Source organism: Mirounga angustirostris, unplaced genomic scaffold (genome assembly GCF_029215605.1).
Source record: "Mirounga angustirostris isolate CCGP_5_RB_7025 unplaced genomic scaffold, mMirAng1.0.hap1 SCAF_11, whole genome shotgun sequence".
Lineage (NCBI taxonomy): Eukaryota > Metazoa > Chordata > Mammalia > Carnivora > Phocidae > Mirounga > Mirounga angustirostris.
The window spans coordinates 44181198-44194770 of record NW_026991719.1 but is presented as its reverse complement, the minus strand read 5'-3'; the positions used below and the strand labels follow the sequence as shown (position 1 = coordinate 44194770).

General features: G+C 41.1%; 1 pseudogene; it reads left to right on the top strand.

The window, feature by feature from the left end:
* LOC123840838 (prohibitin-2-like) overlaps nucleotides 1-13573 on the top strand; it is a 22618-nt pseudogene extending 9045 nt beyond the window's left edge.

Sequence of the window (13573 nt, the reverse complement as noted above, 5' to 3'; positions counted from 1 at the left end):
CAAGACAGCAGGGTACTGGCACAAAAACAGACATATAGACCAATGGAACAGAATAGAGAACCCAGATATGGACCCTCAACTCTATGGTCAAATAATCTTCGACAAAGCAGGAAAAAAGATGCAATGGAAAAAAAGATAGTCTCTTCAATAAATGGTGCTGGGAAAACTGGGCAGCCACATGCAGAAGAATGAAACTCGACCATTCCCTAACACCATACACAAAAATAAACTCAAAATGGATGAAAGACCTCAATGTGAGACAGGAATCCATCCAAATCCTAGAGGAGAACATAGGCAGTATCAGCCACAGCAACTTCTTTCAAGATACATCTTGATACAAGATACATCAAGATACATCAAGATACAAGATACATCTCCAAAAGCTAGTGAAACAAAAGCAAAAATGAATTTCTGGGACTTCATCAAGATAAAAAGCTTCTGCACAGCAAAGGAAACAGTCAACAAAACAAAGAGGCAACCCACAGAATGGGAGAAGATATTTGCAAATGACACTACAGATAAAGGGCTTGTATCCAAGATCTATAAAGAACTTCTCAAACTCAACACCCAAAAAACAAATAATCAAGTCAAAAAATGGCGAGAAGATATGAAAAGACACTTCTCTGAAGAAGACATACAAATGGCTAACAGACACATGAAAAAATGTTCATCATCATTAGCCATCAGGGAAATGCAAATCAAAACCACATTGAGATACCACCTTACACCAGTTAGAATGGCAAAACTGGACAGGGCAAGAAACAACAAATGTTGGAGAGGCTGTGGAGAAAGGGGAGCCCTATTACACTTTGGTGGGAATGCAAGTTGGTACGGCCACTTTGGAAAACAGTGTGGAGGTGCCTCAAAAACTTAAAAATAGAGCTACCCTATGACCCAGCAATTGCACTCCTGGTTATTTACCCCAAAGACACAGATGTAGTGAAAAGAAGGGCCATCTGCACCCCAATGTTCATAGCAGCAATGTCCGCAATAGCCGAACTGTGGAAAGAGCCGAGATGCCCTTCAACAGACGAATGGATAAAGAAGATGTGGTCCATATATACGATGGAATATTACTCAGCCATCAGAAAGGATGAATACCCACCATTTGCATCAACATGGACGGGACTGGAGGAGATTATGCTAAGTGAAGTAAGTCAAGCAGAGAAAGTCAATTATCATACGGTTTCACTTCTTGTGGAACATAAGGAGTAGCATGGAGGACATTAGGAGAAGGAAGGGAAAAATGAAGGGGGTGGAAATCGGTGGGAGAGACGAAACCATGAGAGACTATGGACTCTGAGAAACAAACAGGGTTTTTTTTGGGGGGGGGTAAGGGGGATTGGTTAGCCCGGTGATGGGTATTAAGGAGGGCACGTACTGCATGGAGCCCTGGTTGTTATACGAAAGCAATGGATCGTGGATCACCACATCAAAAACCAATGATGTATTGTATGGTGACTAACATAACATAATATAATTTAAAAAAAAAAGAAAGAAAATAGTGGCTACAAATCCTGGGCTGCAGGGGTGGTTTCAATATCTGCAATTCAATCAACACGATACCCCACATTAATAAAAGAAAGGATAAGAACCACATGACAGATGCAGGAAAAGCATTTGACAAAGTATAGCATCATTTCTTGATAAAAACCCTCAACAAAGTACGGATAGAAAGAACATACCTCGGGACACCTGGGTGGCTCAGTCTGTTAAGCGTCTGCCTTCGGCTCGGGTCATGATCCCAGGGTCCTGGGATCGAGTCCCACATTGGGCTCCCTCCTCAGCAGAGAGCAGGTTTCTCCCTCTGCCTGCCGCTTTCCCTGCTTGTGCTGGCTCTCTCTCTCTGACAAATAAAATTTAAAAAAGAAAGGAAGAAAGAAAAAAGAACATACCTCAATATTGTAAAGACCATATACAAAAAGATCCACAGCTAATACCATCCTCAATGGGGACAAACTGAGAGCATTTCCCCTAAGGTCAGGAACACGACAGGGATGTCACCTCTCACCACTGCTGTTCAACACAGTACTGAAAGTCCTAGCCTCAGCAATCAGACAACAAAAAGAAATGAAAAGCATCCAAATTGGCAAGGAAGAAGTCAAACTGTAAGTCTTCACGGACCACATGAAACTCTAATGTAGGCACGTGATGTGATGAGCACTGGGTGTCATATGCAACTGATGAATTATTGAACACTACATCCGAAACTAATGATGTACTATGTGTTGGCTAATTGATTTTAAATTAAGAGTCTCCTCAAAAAAAAAAAAAAAAAAGAAGAAGAAGAAGAAGAAAGAAAAAAGCCTCCACCAACACATGCTAGAACTGATACAGGAATTCAGCAAAGTCACAGGATATAAAATCAATACACAGAAGTCAGTTGTATTTCTATACACCAACAATGAAGCACCAGAAAGAGAAATCAAGGAATCGATCCCCTTTACAATTGCACCAAAAACCATAAGATACATAGGGATAAAACTAACCGACGAGGTAAAAAATCTGTACTCTGAGAACTATAGAACACTTAAGGAAGAAATTGAAAAAGACACAAAGAAATGGAAAAACATTCCATGCTCATGGATGGTAAGAACAGATATTGTTAAAAAGTAAAAGTCTGTACTACCCAAAGCAATCCACACATTCAATGCGATCCCTAATAGAATAACACCAGCAGTTTTCAGAGCCAGAACAATCAATTCTAAAAATTGTATGGAGCCAGAAAAGACCCCGAATAGCCAAAGGAATGTTGAAAAAGAAAGCCAAAGCTGAAGGCATCACAATTCCAGATTTCAAGCTCTATTACAAAGCTGTAATCATCAAGACAGTATGGTACTGGCAAGGAAACAGACACATAGATCAATGGAACAGCACAGAGAACCCAGAAATAGACCCTCAACTCTATGGTCAACTAATCTGCCACAAAGCGGGAAGGAATATCCAATGGAAAAATAAGACAGTCTCTTCAACAAATGGTGTTGGGAAAACTGGACAGCGACATGCTGAAGAAAGAAACTGGACCACTTTCTTACACCATACACAAAGATAAACTCAAAATGGATGAAAGACCTCAATGTGAGACAGGAAGCCATCAAAACCCTTGAGGAGAACACAGGCAGCAACTTCTTTGACCTTGGCCACAGTAACTTCTTGCTAGACATGTCTCTGGAGGCAGGGGAAACAAAAGCAAAAATGAACTCTTGGGGTTTCATCAGGATAAAAAGCTTCTGCACAGTGAAGAAAACAATCAACAAAACTAAAAGGTGACCTCCTGAATGGGAGAAGATATTAGCCAATGACATACTGGATAAAGGGCTGGTATCCAAGATCTATAAAGAACTTACCAAACTCAATACACAAAAGGAAAAAAAAATCCATTTAAGAAATGGGCAGAAGATATGAACAGACATTTCTCCAAAGAAGACAAAAAAAAAAAAAAAAGGCTAACAGACACATGAAAAATGCTCAATATCACTCATCATACAAGTCGAAACCTCAATAAGATACCACCTCACACCTGTCAGAATGTCTAAAAGTAACAACTCAGGAAACGACAGATGTCGGCGAGGATGTGGAGAAAGGGAAACCCTCTTGTACTGTTGGTGGGAATGCAAACTGGTTCAGTCACTCTGGAAAACAGTATGGAGGTTCCTCAAAAAGATAAAAATAGAACTACCCTATAACCCAGGAATTTCACTACTAGGTATTTATCCAAAGGTACAAAAATAGTGATTCGTAGGGGCACATGCACCCCAATGTGGATAGTGCTGCTATAAACAATAGCCAAAATATGGAACGAGCCCAGAGATGTCCATCAACTGAAGAATGGATGAAGAAGATGTGATACACACACACACTCTCTCTCTCTCTCTCTCTCACACACACACACACACACACACACACACTCTCTCTCTCTCACACACACACACACACACACACACACACTGGAATATTATTCAGCCATCAGAAAGGATGAAATCTTGCCATTTGCAACAACGTGGATGGAACTAGAGGGTACTATGCTAAGCAAAATACGTCAGTCAGAGAAAGAAAAATACCACATGATTTGACTCATATGTGGAATTTAAGAAACAAAACAGATGAACACAGGGGAAGGGAAGGGAAAATAAGATAAAAACAGAGAGGGAGGCAAACCATAAGAGACTCAACTATAGGGAACAAACTGAGGGTTGCTGGAAGGGAGGTGGGTGGGGGGATGGAATAAATGGGTGATGGGCACTTGTTGCAATGAGCACTGGGTGTTATATGCAGGTGACGAATCACTAAATTCTACCCCCGAAAGTAATACCACACTCTGTGTTAACTAACTTGACTATAAATAAAATCTTGAAAGAAAAAAATAAAGAAAATAGTGGCCCCAAATCCCAGTTCTGTTGCTTAGTCACTGTGTCATCTTAGGGCAGTTACTTCACCCTCTCTGAACCTCAGTTGTCCCCTTTTTAAAGTGCAAACAAATTTACACAAACTTACTTCTGGGAAGCAAATACAATAATTTACGTAAAGAATCTACTACAGTGCCTGGCATGCAGTAAGCCCTCAATAAATGATGGCACTTATTATTACAATACCCACTGTGTAACGATGGGGAAATAGCCCTCTGTGAGCCTCGATTATCTCATTTTCTAAAAATCCAATACGATTCATGTGTGTCTTATTGGCACAGTGCTGGGAACACAGTAGGCATTCAATAAAATAAATGGCTACCAGTGTAGTATGGTATAATTACCATAGCCCTTGGTGACAGTCAAAATTGTATTCAAACGCTGGCTTCAAGCACTTGAGAAAGTTATTTAACCTCTCGGAGCCTCAGTATTCTTATTGGTCAAATGGAGATAATATTCCTCAAGTTGCCCAAGAGGCAGAGTTGCGAGAGCTGCAGATAATCTATGTCAAATGGCCTGGCACATAGGAGATACTCTGTACAGGAAGGTTGAATCCAGATTGCAGAGCCCTGAATCCCAGTCTTTTCACAAGCTGCTATAAAGCCTACTTGTAGGATACGTTCTCTTTTCTTGAGTGAGAATGAGATATAAGAAAGTCACTAGTTTAAGTGAGAGCTAGAATCAGTTTCACAGCTATAAAGAAGTTACTGTAAAGGAGAGAGACCTGTAGTAGAGAATGATGATGGGTATGATTTATTACATGCCTACTGTGTGCCAAGTACTCCCTAAGTAGTAATTCTAATCATCCCTCCGATTCTGCAAGGCAGTCATTACCATCACCATTTTTACAGTTAAGAACTGTAAAGTTCGGAGAGATTAAGTATCTTGCCAAGGTCACAGAGCCAGAAAGCAGCAGGGATGTCTGACTGCATAAGCCCAGGCTCTTTCAACTGTACAAAGAGGTCTATAAAGTAAGCACTCCCACCATAAAGATAAAGAAAACAGGCTGTGCTGGTTCTAATGGAACTGGAATGGAATGGCAAGCACAAATCAGAGAAGCTAGATAATTAGTAATAATTTATGGCACCTGTAGTATGTGCCACACTCTATACCAGAAATTTTTCATACACAGAATCTTCGCTAACCTTCCCAAGGTTGATAGGTGTTCTTACTCCTGTTGGACAGATAAGGAAACTGACGCTGAGAGAGTCAGCAGATATATCCATGGTTTCAGTGGTGGTAAGTGAAAGATATGTGATGGAGGCCATGCTGCCTCCAATTAAGGGACAATCAGGATGGCATTGGAATTGTTAACAAATCTATAAATCAGCATATTAGAATTTTACAGTCTATTATGGGCCTGGCTCAGCTTCGGGTTATCTGAAACCTAATAAACCTGTAAATCAGACTTAGGTTTTATCTCCATTTGTCTACACTTGAACACTAAGTAATGATTACTCTTACAGTCTTGTCTTCTTTATGATCGGTGTTAGTTAAGTGCTGTATTTTTCTAATTCCACCCACACCAACATGTTTCTAGAGACCAAAAATTGCTTAACCCACAAAACCTGGGTTCTGATTGGAACCTATTCCATGTCCCAGTCACAGAATTTTTTTCCATCGTGGGTTTTCTGATGTCAGACAAGATGAGATTTCCAACTGAAGGCCTTTTCACACTCACTGCATTCATAGGAGTTCTCTTCACTGTGACTTCGATGATGGTGAATAAGGTGAGATATCCGCACAAAGGCTTCATCACGTGTGGTTGCGCTCATAGGACTTTTCCCCATTATGGATATTCTAATGGTCATTAAGAGAAGATCTCCACCTTAATTTTCTTTTTCCACTTGGGCTACACAAATAGGGTTTTTCACCACTATAAACTCGGTTTTGTTCCATAAGGTATGAACTCTGGCCAAAAGCTTTTCCATATTCATTACGCTCAGATGGTATTTCTCTACTATGACTTTCCTGATGCTGAATAAGATGTGAGCTCCAAATAAATGCTATTCCACATACATTACACTTATAAGGCTTTCCTCACTATGAATTTCCTATTAAGAGATGACCTCTGACTGAAGGCTTTCTCATATTCATTACACTATAAGGTTTTTCCCCGTATGAGAGCTCTGACGTCTAATAAGATGGGAACTACTGCTGAAAGTTTATCACATTCATTGCATTCAGAAGGTTTCTCTCTATGCAGACCTTTCATGTGTCTTATACGCTCTGCATTGGGCTCAAAACTAGGATCGTATGAATCATAAAATGGGGCTTTATCACAAATAAGGATTTTCCTCTGATGACACAGAGTTTGCCCTCACATCAGAGCTCCTGTCACATTCAAACAATTCATAGTTCATCTCATTGTGGGGCTTAGCCCATCGGCCATTATTCTGAAACTGTAATCTCTGGAAGGCATGGGTGCCAGTCCTTCCCACGCTGAGTTTCCCTGGGATATCTCTGAAGTGACTCACTTCTTCAAAGGCAGGGTCCTGAAGAAGGGCCCATGGAATTCTGGCCAACAAAATCCACTTGGGTTTAGCCTCTTCAGGTACTTTTTGGTTATTTTTCTTTTACGACTTTTATTTATTTATTTGAGAGGGAGTGATGGCTAGAGAGATCACAGAGGAAGAGGGAGAAGCAGACTCACCACCGAGGAGGGAGCCTAATGCGGGGCTCGATCCCAGGACCCTGAGATCATGACCCGAGCCGAAGGCAGTCGTTTAACGACTGAGCCACCCAGGTGCCCCTAGATATGCCGTTTTAAAATTCCCCATATACTATCATATATTTCACAGTGAGCCAAGAAGAATGATTCCGTTTCATAAATCAGGAATCAGAGACTAAAAACAGAATGTCACACTCACATGGCTAGTAATAAATCTTGGAATAGATATCATATTTTGAGAACTGTTACTTTTTTGCACAACACGCACACCAATTTGTATTTGAATTTGTATAGAATTTCCTACTATAGCTATAATACTTGGAAAACTATGTAAAAGATTTGAAACCTGCGAGAATTTTGAAAAGAGAGAGAAGACAATAAAGCAAGAGTATTTGTGTTTCTGCAGTGCAGCAAGAATAAAGAGGCAAAACTGAATCTTACTCAGCCTTGAGAGTGCATTCCAGTCTGCTAGAGAGAAGGGAGTTAATACTGTAGGTGAAGGAAATGATGGAGCCTGGGCAGAGTGTCCTGTACAGTCTAGACAATAGAATTTTCCTGGGTAAGCTTACAGCCTTACAGTCTTGGTTTAGAAAGAAGATTTAGACAACATCTCAGATCATGCATAGTATGTTTCCTCTTAGACATCTCAAACTATGTGTTGAAGTTAACCCCAAAGCTTTTATCCATCTAGTGCATCTAAGTTACTCTGAGTTAGACTGCACTAGGAGGAAGGAGGAACTAATACATGGAGTTACAAGTATGTATCAGTCAGGGTCACAGCAGGAAACAGATAACACTCAAACTGGGTAACTTCAGGAGAATTTAATAAAGGAACTAATGAGGTGTGGGCAGGGGTATAAGGAAAACAAAAAGGATAATCAGCCTCCCCAGGCTAGTAACTGCAGGGTGATTTTGCAACTCCAGGCCCGAAGGAGTGAGGGGAAAGAACTTTAACATATATCCCAAGCTCAAGAGACCTAAGTATAGAGGGACACTACCCAGAAGCTGACACCTTCATTTGAGGGATGTAGCCAGCCAATGATGAGCCTACAGAGAGGGAGCTCAGTGGCATAAATGTCACAACATCACTCCCCTACCCTTTGACCTGACAGGGCTTCCCACTGGACAGGCTCATTCAGAAGCCAGAGGGCAAAGTCAACTCCTGGGGCAAACAGCAGGGTGCAGAAGACTACGAAATGGAACTGGAGACACAAATGAAAGACATACAGCAGAGGATGTTTAGATAGTTGGATAAATTTACCTAGTTTCCTCCAGGTAAGAACTGGACCATATAATCGAGTGATTTAACCTTTTTCACCATCTCCGAAATCAACCCACTTCTGTGAACCTTTGACAATATTTAAAACAAGATTCTCAGAGTAGAGCTTAAATACCGGAAGTTAAGGAGGAAGGAAGCAGGAACTGGGAAAACATTCCATTTATTATGGTGAAACAATACAAAATATTTAGAAATAAATTTGACAAGAAAAGCAGAATTATATGAAGAAAACCATAAAATCTCTTGGAAAGACAGAAAACAAAATCTGAGCAATTAGAGAGACAAACTATGTTCTTGGATGAGAAGATTTCATTAATATCATAAAACTAGAATATAATTAATTCAATATTAACTAGAATGCACAGGATTTCTTATTTTGGAATTGTATAAAATAATCTAAAGTTTATTTGGAAAAATAAATGACCAAGAGTAGGCAAAGGTTACTATGAAAAGGAATAGTGAGGGGTCCTGCCTTAGTGGATACCAATATGCTATAATGCCAATATAATTACATATGTGTATATATAATTTAATTTAAAAGGAAGGTGGTAATTAAATTTACATATAATTGACTGTTAATAACATTGAACTGCTATCTTATAGCACGTACACTACAGTACATCACAGAATCCAGATGAATTAGAGTTAAATATAGGAAAAACAATATGAACGTTGCAAGAAAAGCTAGGAAGCTAGATGCACGATATAGGAGTCAGAGAAATCACCTCCACTGGAAACTCTGAAGGTTCAAAAAAATTAAAGACTGACATTTGACTATATACAAATTAAAATTTTTTGAATGACAAAACATATCATCGATACACAAACAAACAACAAATCAGGAAATATATTTTAATAAAGGTGACAAGGCTTTAATATCCAAACTATATAGAAAGTAGTCTGACAAACTGACTAGAAGAAAGACAACCTAACTTAAAGAAAATGGGGGGGCGCCTGGGTGGCTCAGTTGGTTAAGCGACTGCCTTCGGCTCAGGTCATGATCCTGGAGTCCCGGGATCGAGTCCCACGTCGGGCTCCCTGATCAGCAGGGAGTCTGCTTCTCTCTCTGACCCTCCGCCCTCTCATGCTCTCTATCTCATTCTCTCTCTCAAATAAATAAATAAAATCTTTAAAAAAAAATTTTTTTTAAAGAAAATGGGAAAAGGATAAGAATCAAGAATTCCCAGAGTAGCCAATCTAAATTGCCAATAAATTAATAAATATGGGCAGAGGGAGCTAAAATTCTATGATAGTGAGATAAATGCAAATTAGAGAAATAGTGAGATTTTTAGTTTGCATACATGAGATTGTTAAACATTAAGCGTTATAATTCTAATTATTGGTAAGGATGCAGGGAAAAGGTTATTCGTATACATTGGGGGAAAAAATCTCAAGTCTTAAGACTTTTGGAACTTAAGAGCCCAAACTCGTAAAACCATGTATTAAAACCACACACACACACACACACACACACGCACACACACACACACACATCTTGTACTCAGTAACCCAACTCCCGGATATCTATTCCATAGAAATATAAGCACAAGTATATAACGTCATATGTCTGAGGATGTTTATAGTAATACTGGAAACAAAATGAAAGGCTCATCAAAACAAGAAGGGTAAATAAACTATAATATACCTACACCACAAATATTATACAACCATTTAAAACAATGAATTAGAACAACACAAGTTGACTTGGAGACATTTACACAAGGTTATCATTACATATAACATACAAGATACAGAAAAGTATGATTAATATGATACTATTTTGGTAGCAACAACAAAAAAACTGTGTATTTGTTTACACATGCATGCATGTGTATTTCTACTGTAATGGATGATAAGAGTGCAGAAAAATACAGAAGGATACACATTAGATGGTTAAAATGGGTTAATGAGGGGCTTCTTTTGAGAAAGGAATGAGGTGGAAATTCAAGCCCAAAGTAAGGAAAAGAGTAGACTGCACTAAAAAGGGGGGGGGGGCATGTATATATAACCACATTTATGTCGTCCTGTGTGGATATGTGGATATATTACAAATAATAAAAAAAAATTAAAGCAGAACTATGACATGGTGCAGCCACTCTGGAAAACAGTATGGAGGTTCCTCAAAAAGTTGAAAATAGAGCTACCATATGATCCAGCAATTGCACTACTGGGTATTTACCCCAAAGATACCAATGTAGGGATCTGAAGGGGTATGTGCACCCCGATGTTTAGAGCAGCAATGTCCACAATAGCCAAACTATGGAAAGAGCCAAGATGGCCATCGACAGATGAATGGATAAAGAAGATGTGGTGTATATACACACACACACACACACACACACACACAATGGAATATTATGCAGCCATCAAAAGGAATGAACTCTTGCCATTTGCAACAACGTGGATGGAACTGGAGGGTATTATGCTGAGCGAAATAAGTCAATCAGAGAAAGATATGTGTCATATGATCTCACTGATATGAGGAATTCTTAACCTCAGGAAACAAACTGAGGGTTGCTGGAGTGGTGGGGGGTGGGAGGGATGGGGTGGCTGGGTGATAGACACTGGGGAGGGTACGTGCTGTGGTGAGCACTGTGAATAGTGTGAGACTGTTGAATCACAGACCTGTACCTCTGAAACAAATAATACATTATATATTAAAAAAATAGCAGGAAGGGAAAAATGAAGGGGAGGAAATCGGAAGGGGAGACGAACCATGAGAGACTATGGACTCTGAGAAACAAACCGAGGGTTCTAGAGGGGAGGGGGGTGGGGGGTTGGGTTAGCCTGATGATGGGTATTAAAGAGGGCACGTACTGAATGGAGCACTGGGTGTTATATGCAAACAATGAATTATGGAACCCTACATCAAAAACTAATGATGTAATGCATGGTGATTAACATCATAAAATCAAATTTTAAAAAATCAGAAATATGACAGCATGATTTCAAAATAAAATATTCAGCAATCTTGAAAAATGAAAGGAATGATTCTGCACATTAAAAACTCAATAGATGGGGTGCCTATAGGTGGCTCAGTGGGTTAAGCATCCGACTCTCGGTTCCGGCTCAGGTTCATGATTTCATGGGTCCTGACACCGAGCCCCACATCGGGCACTGTGCTCAGTGAGGAGTCGGCTTGAAATTCTCTCTCTCCTTCTCCCTCTGCCCCTTCCCACCCCCACCCCCGGCTCTCGCATGCACACACGCTCTCTCTCTCAAATAAATAAATCTTAATTTAAAAAACTCAATAGACGGAACAGAGGGAACACTTCCTAACTCATTCTATGAGGCCAGCACTACCCTAATATCAAATTAGATAAAGACTCTACAAGAATGGAAAATTGCAGACTGATATATCTCGTGACATAGATGCAAAAATATTCAACAGATTTTTACCAAATCAAATTCAATGATGTATGAAAAGAATTACAAACCACAGCCAAGTGGGATTTATTCCAGGTATATAAATCTGGTTCAACATGCAAAAATCAGTTAAGGTAATCCGTCCCATCAGCATATGATCATACGGTCATATCGTTCAATGCATAAAAAACATTTGACAAAAGTGCAAAAGGCATTCAAGATAAAAGCTCTCAGCAAAGTAGGAATATTGGGGAAATTCCTCAGCTTAATAAAGAGCATCTATAAAAATGTACATATAGGGGCGCCTGGGTGGCTCAGTCGGTTAAGCGGCTGCCTTCGGCTCAGGTCATGGTCCCAGGGTCCTGGGATCGAGCCCCACGTCGGGCTCCTTCCTGAGCAGGGAGCCTGCTTCTCCCTCTCCCTCTGCCTGCCGCTCCACCTGCTTGTGCTCTCCCTCTCTCTTTCTCTGTCAAGGAAAAATAAATAAGATCTTTAAAAAAAAAAAAAGTGGGGGGCACCTGGGTGGCTCAGTCCTTAAGCATCTGCCTACGGCTCAGGTCATGATCCCAGGGTCCTGGGATCGAGCCCCACGTCGGGCTCCTTCCTGAGCAGGGAGCCTGCTTCTCCCTCTCCCTCTGCCTGCCACTCCCCCTGCTTGTGCTCTCTCTACCCCTGTCAAATAAAAATAAATAAAATGTTTTTAAAAAATGTACATATAACATCACACTTCCTAGTGATTAACTAGATGCTTTTCTACTAACATCAGGAACAAGGACAGGATGTCCCTTCTCACCAATCCTCCTCAACAGCAACGTCCTAGCTAATGTAAGAAGACAACACAAGACAAGACAAGGCATACAGATTGGGGCACTTCTGGTGTCCTTTCTCCTATGAGGACCTTGGGCCCCGGACTGCACATGTAAAGGGTACAATCTCTAAACTGGAGTGGGGTAGAGGCAGGCCGGCACCCCATTCTCGCCTTTGGGGTCACTGGCCTCAGGATCAGACATGGCCCAGAGCTTGAAAGACATAGAGGGACACGGGCAAGGTGCTAAAGTTGCTGCTGGGGGCCGGCGCCATGGCCTACGGCATCCATGAGTCTGTTTCACCATAGAAGGTGGGCACAGAGCCAATTTCTCTAATCGGATGAGGGCCTTCACTTTAGGATCCCCTGATTCCAGTACCCCATCATCTAGGACATTCAGGCCAGACCCTAAAAAATTTCCTCTCCCACAGGCACCAAAGACCTGCAGATGGTAAGCATCTGTGAGTGCTGTCTCAACCCATTGTCATGGAGCTTCCCAGCATGTACCAGTGCCCAGGGCTAGACTAGGAGGAGTGAGGACTGCCATCAACTGTCAAGGAGGTACTCAAGGGAGGTGTGGCCAAGTTCAACACCTTGCAGCTGATTACCCAGCGGGCCCAGATATCCTTGTTGATTTCATGGGAGCTGACAGTGAGGACCGAGGAATTCAGCCTTATCCTGGATGATGTAGTCATCACAGGGCTGAGCTTTAGCCGAGCGAGTATACAGCTGCTGTGGAAGCCAAACAAGTAGCTCAGCAGGAGGCCCAGGGAGCCCAGTTTCAGGTGGAAAAAGCAAAGCAGGAACAGCAGCAGAAGACTGTGTAGGCTGAAGGTGAGGCCGAGGCCACCAGGAGGCTTGGAGAAGCCCTGAGCAAGAACCCTGGCTACATCAAACTGGGCAAGATCCAGGCAACCCGGAACATCTCCAAGACGACTGCCACATCACAGAATTGTATCTGTCTCACTGCTGAAAACCTTGTGCTCAATGTACAGGATGAAATTTTCACTTTGAAAACTGACAGCCTTATCAAGGGTAAGAAATGA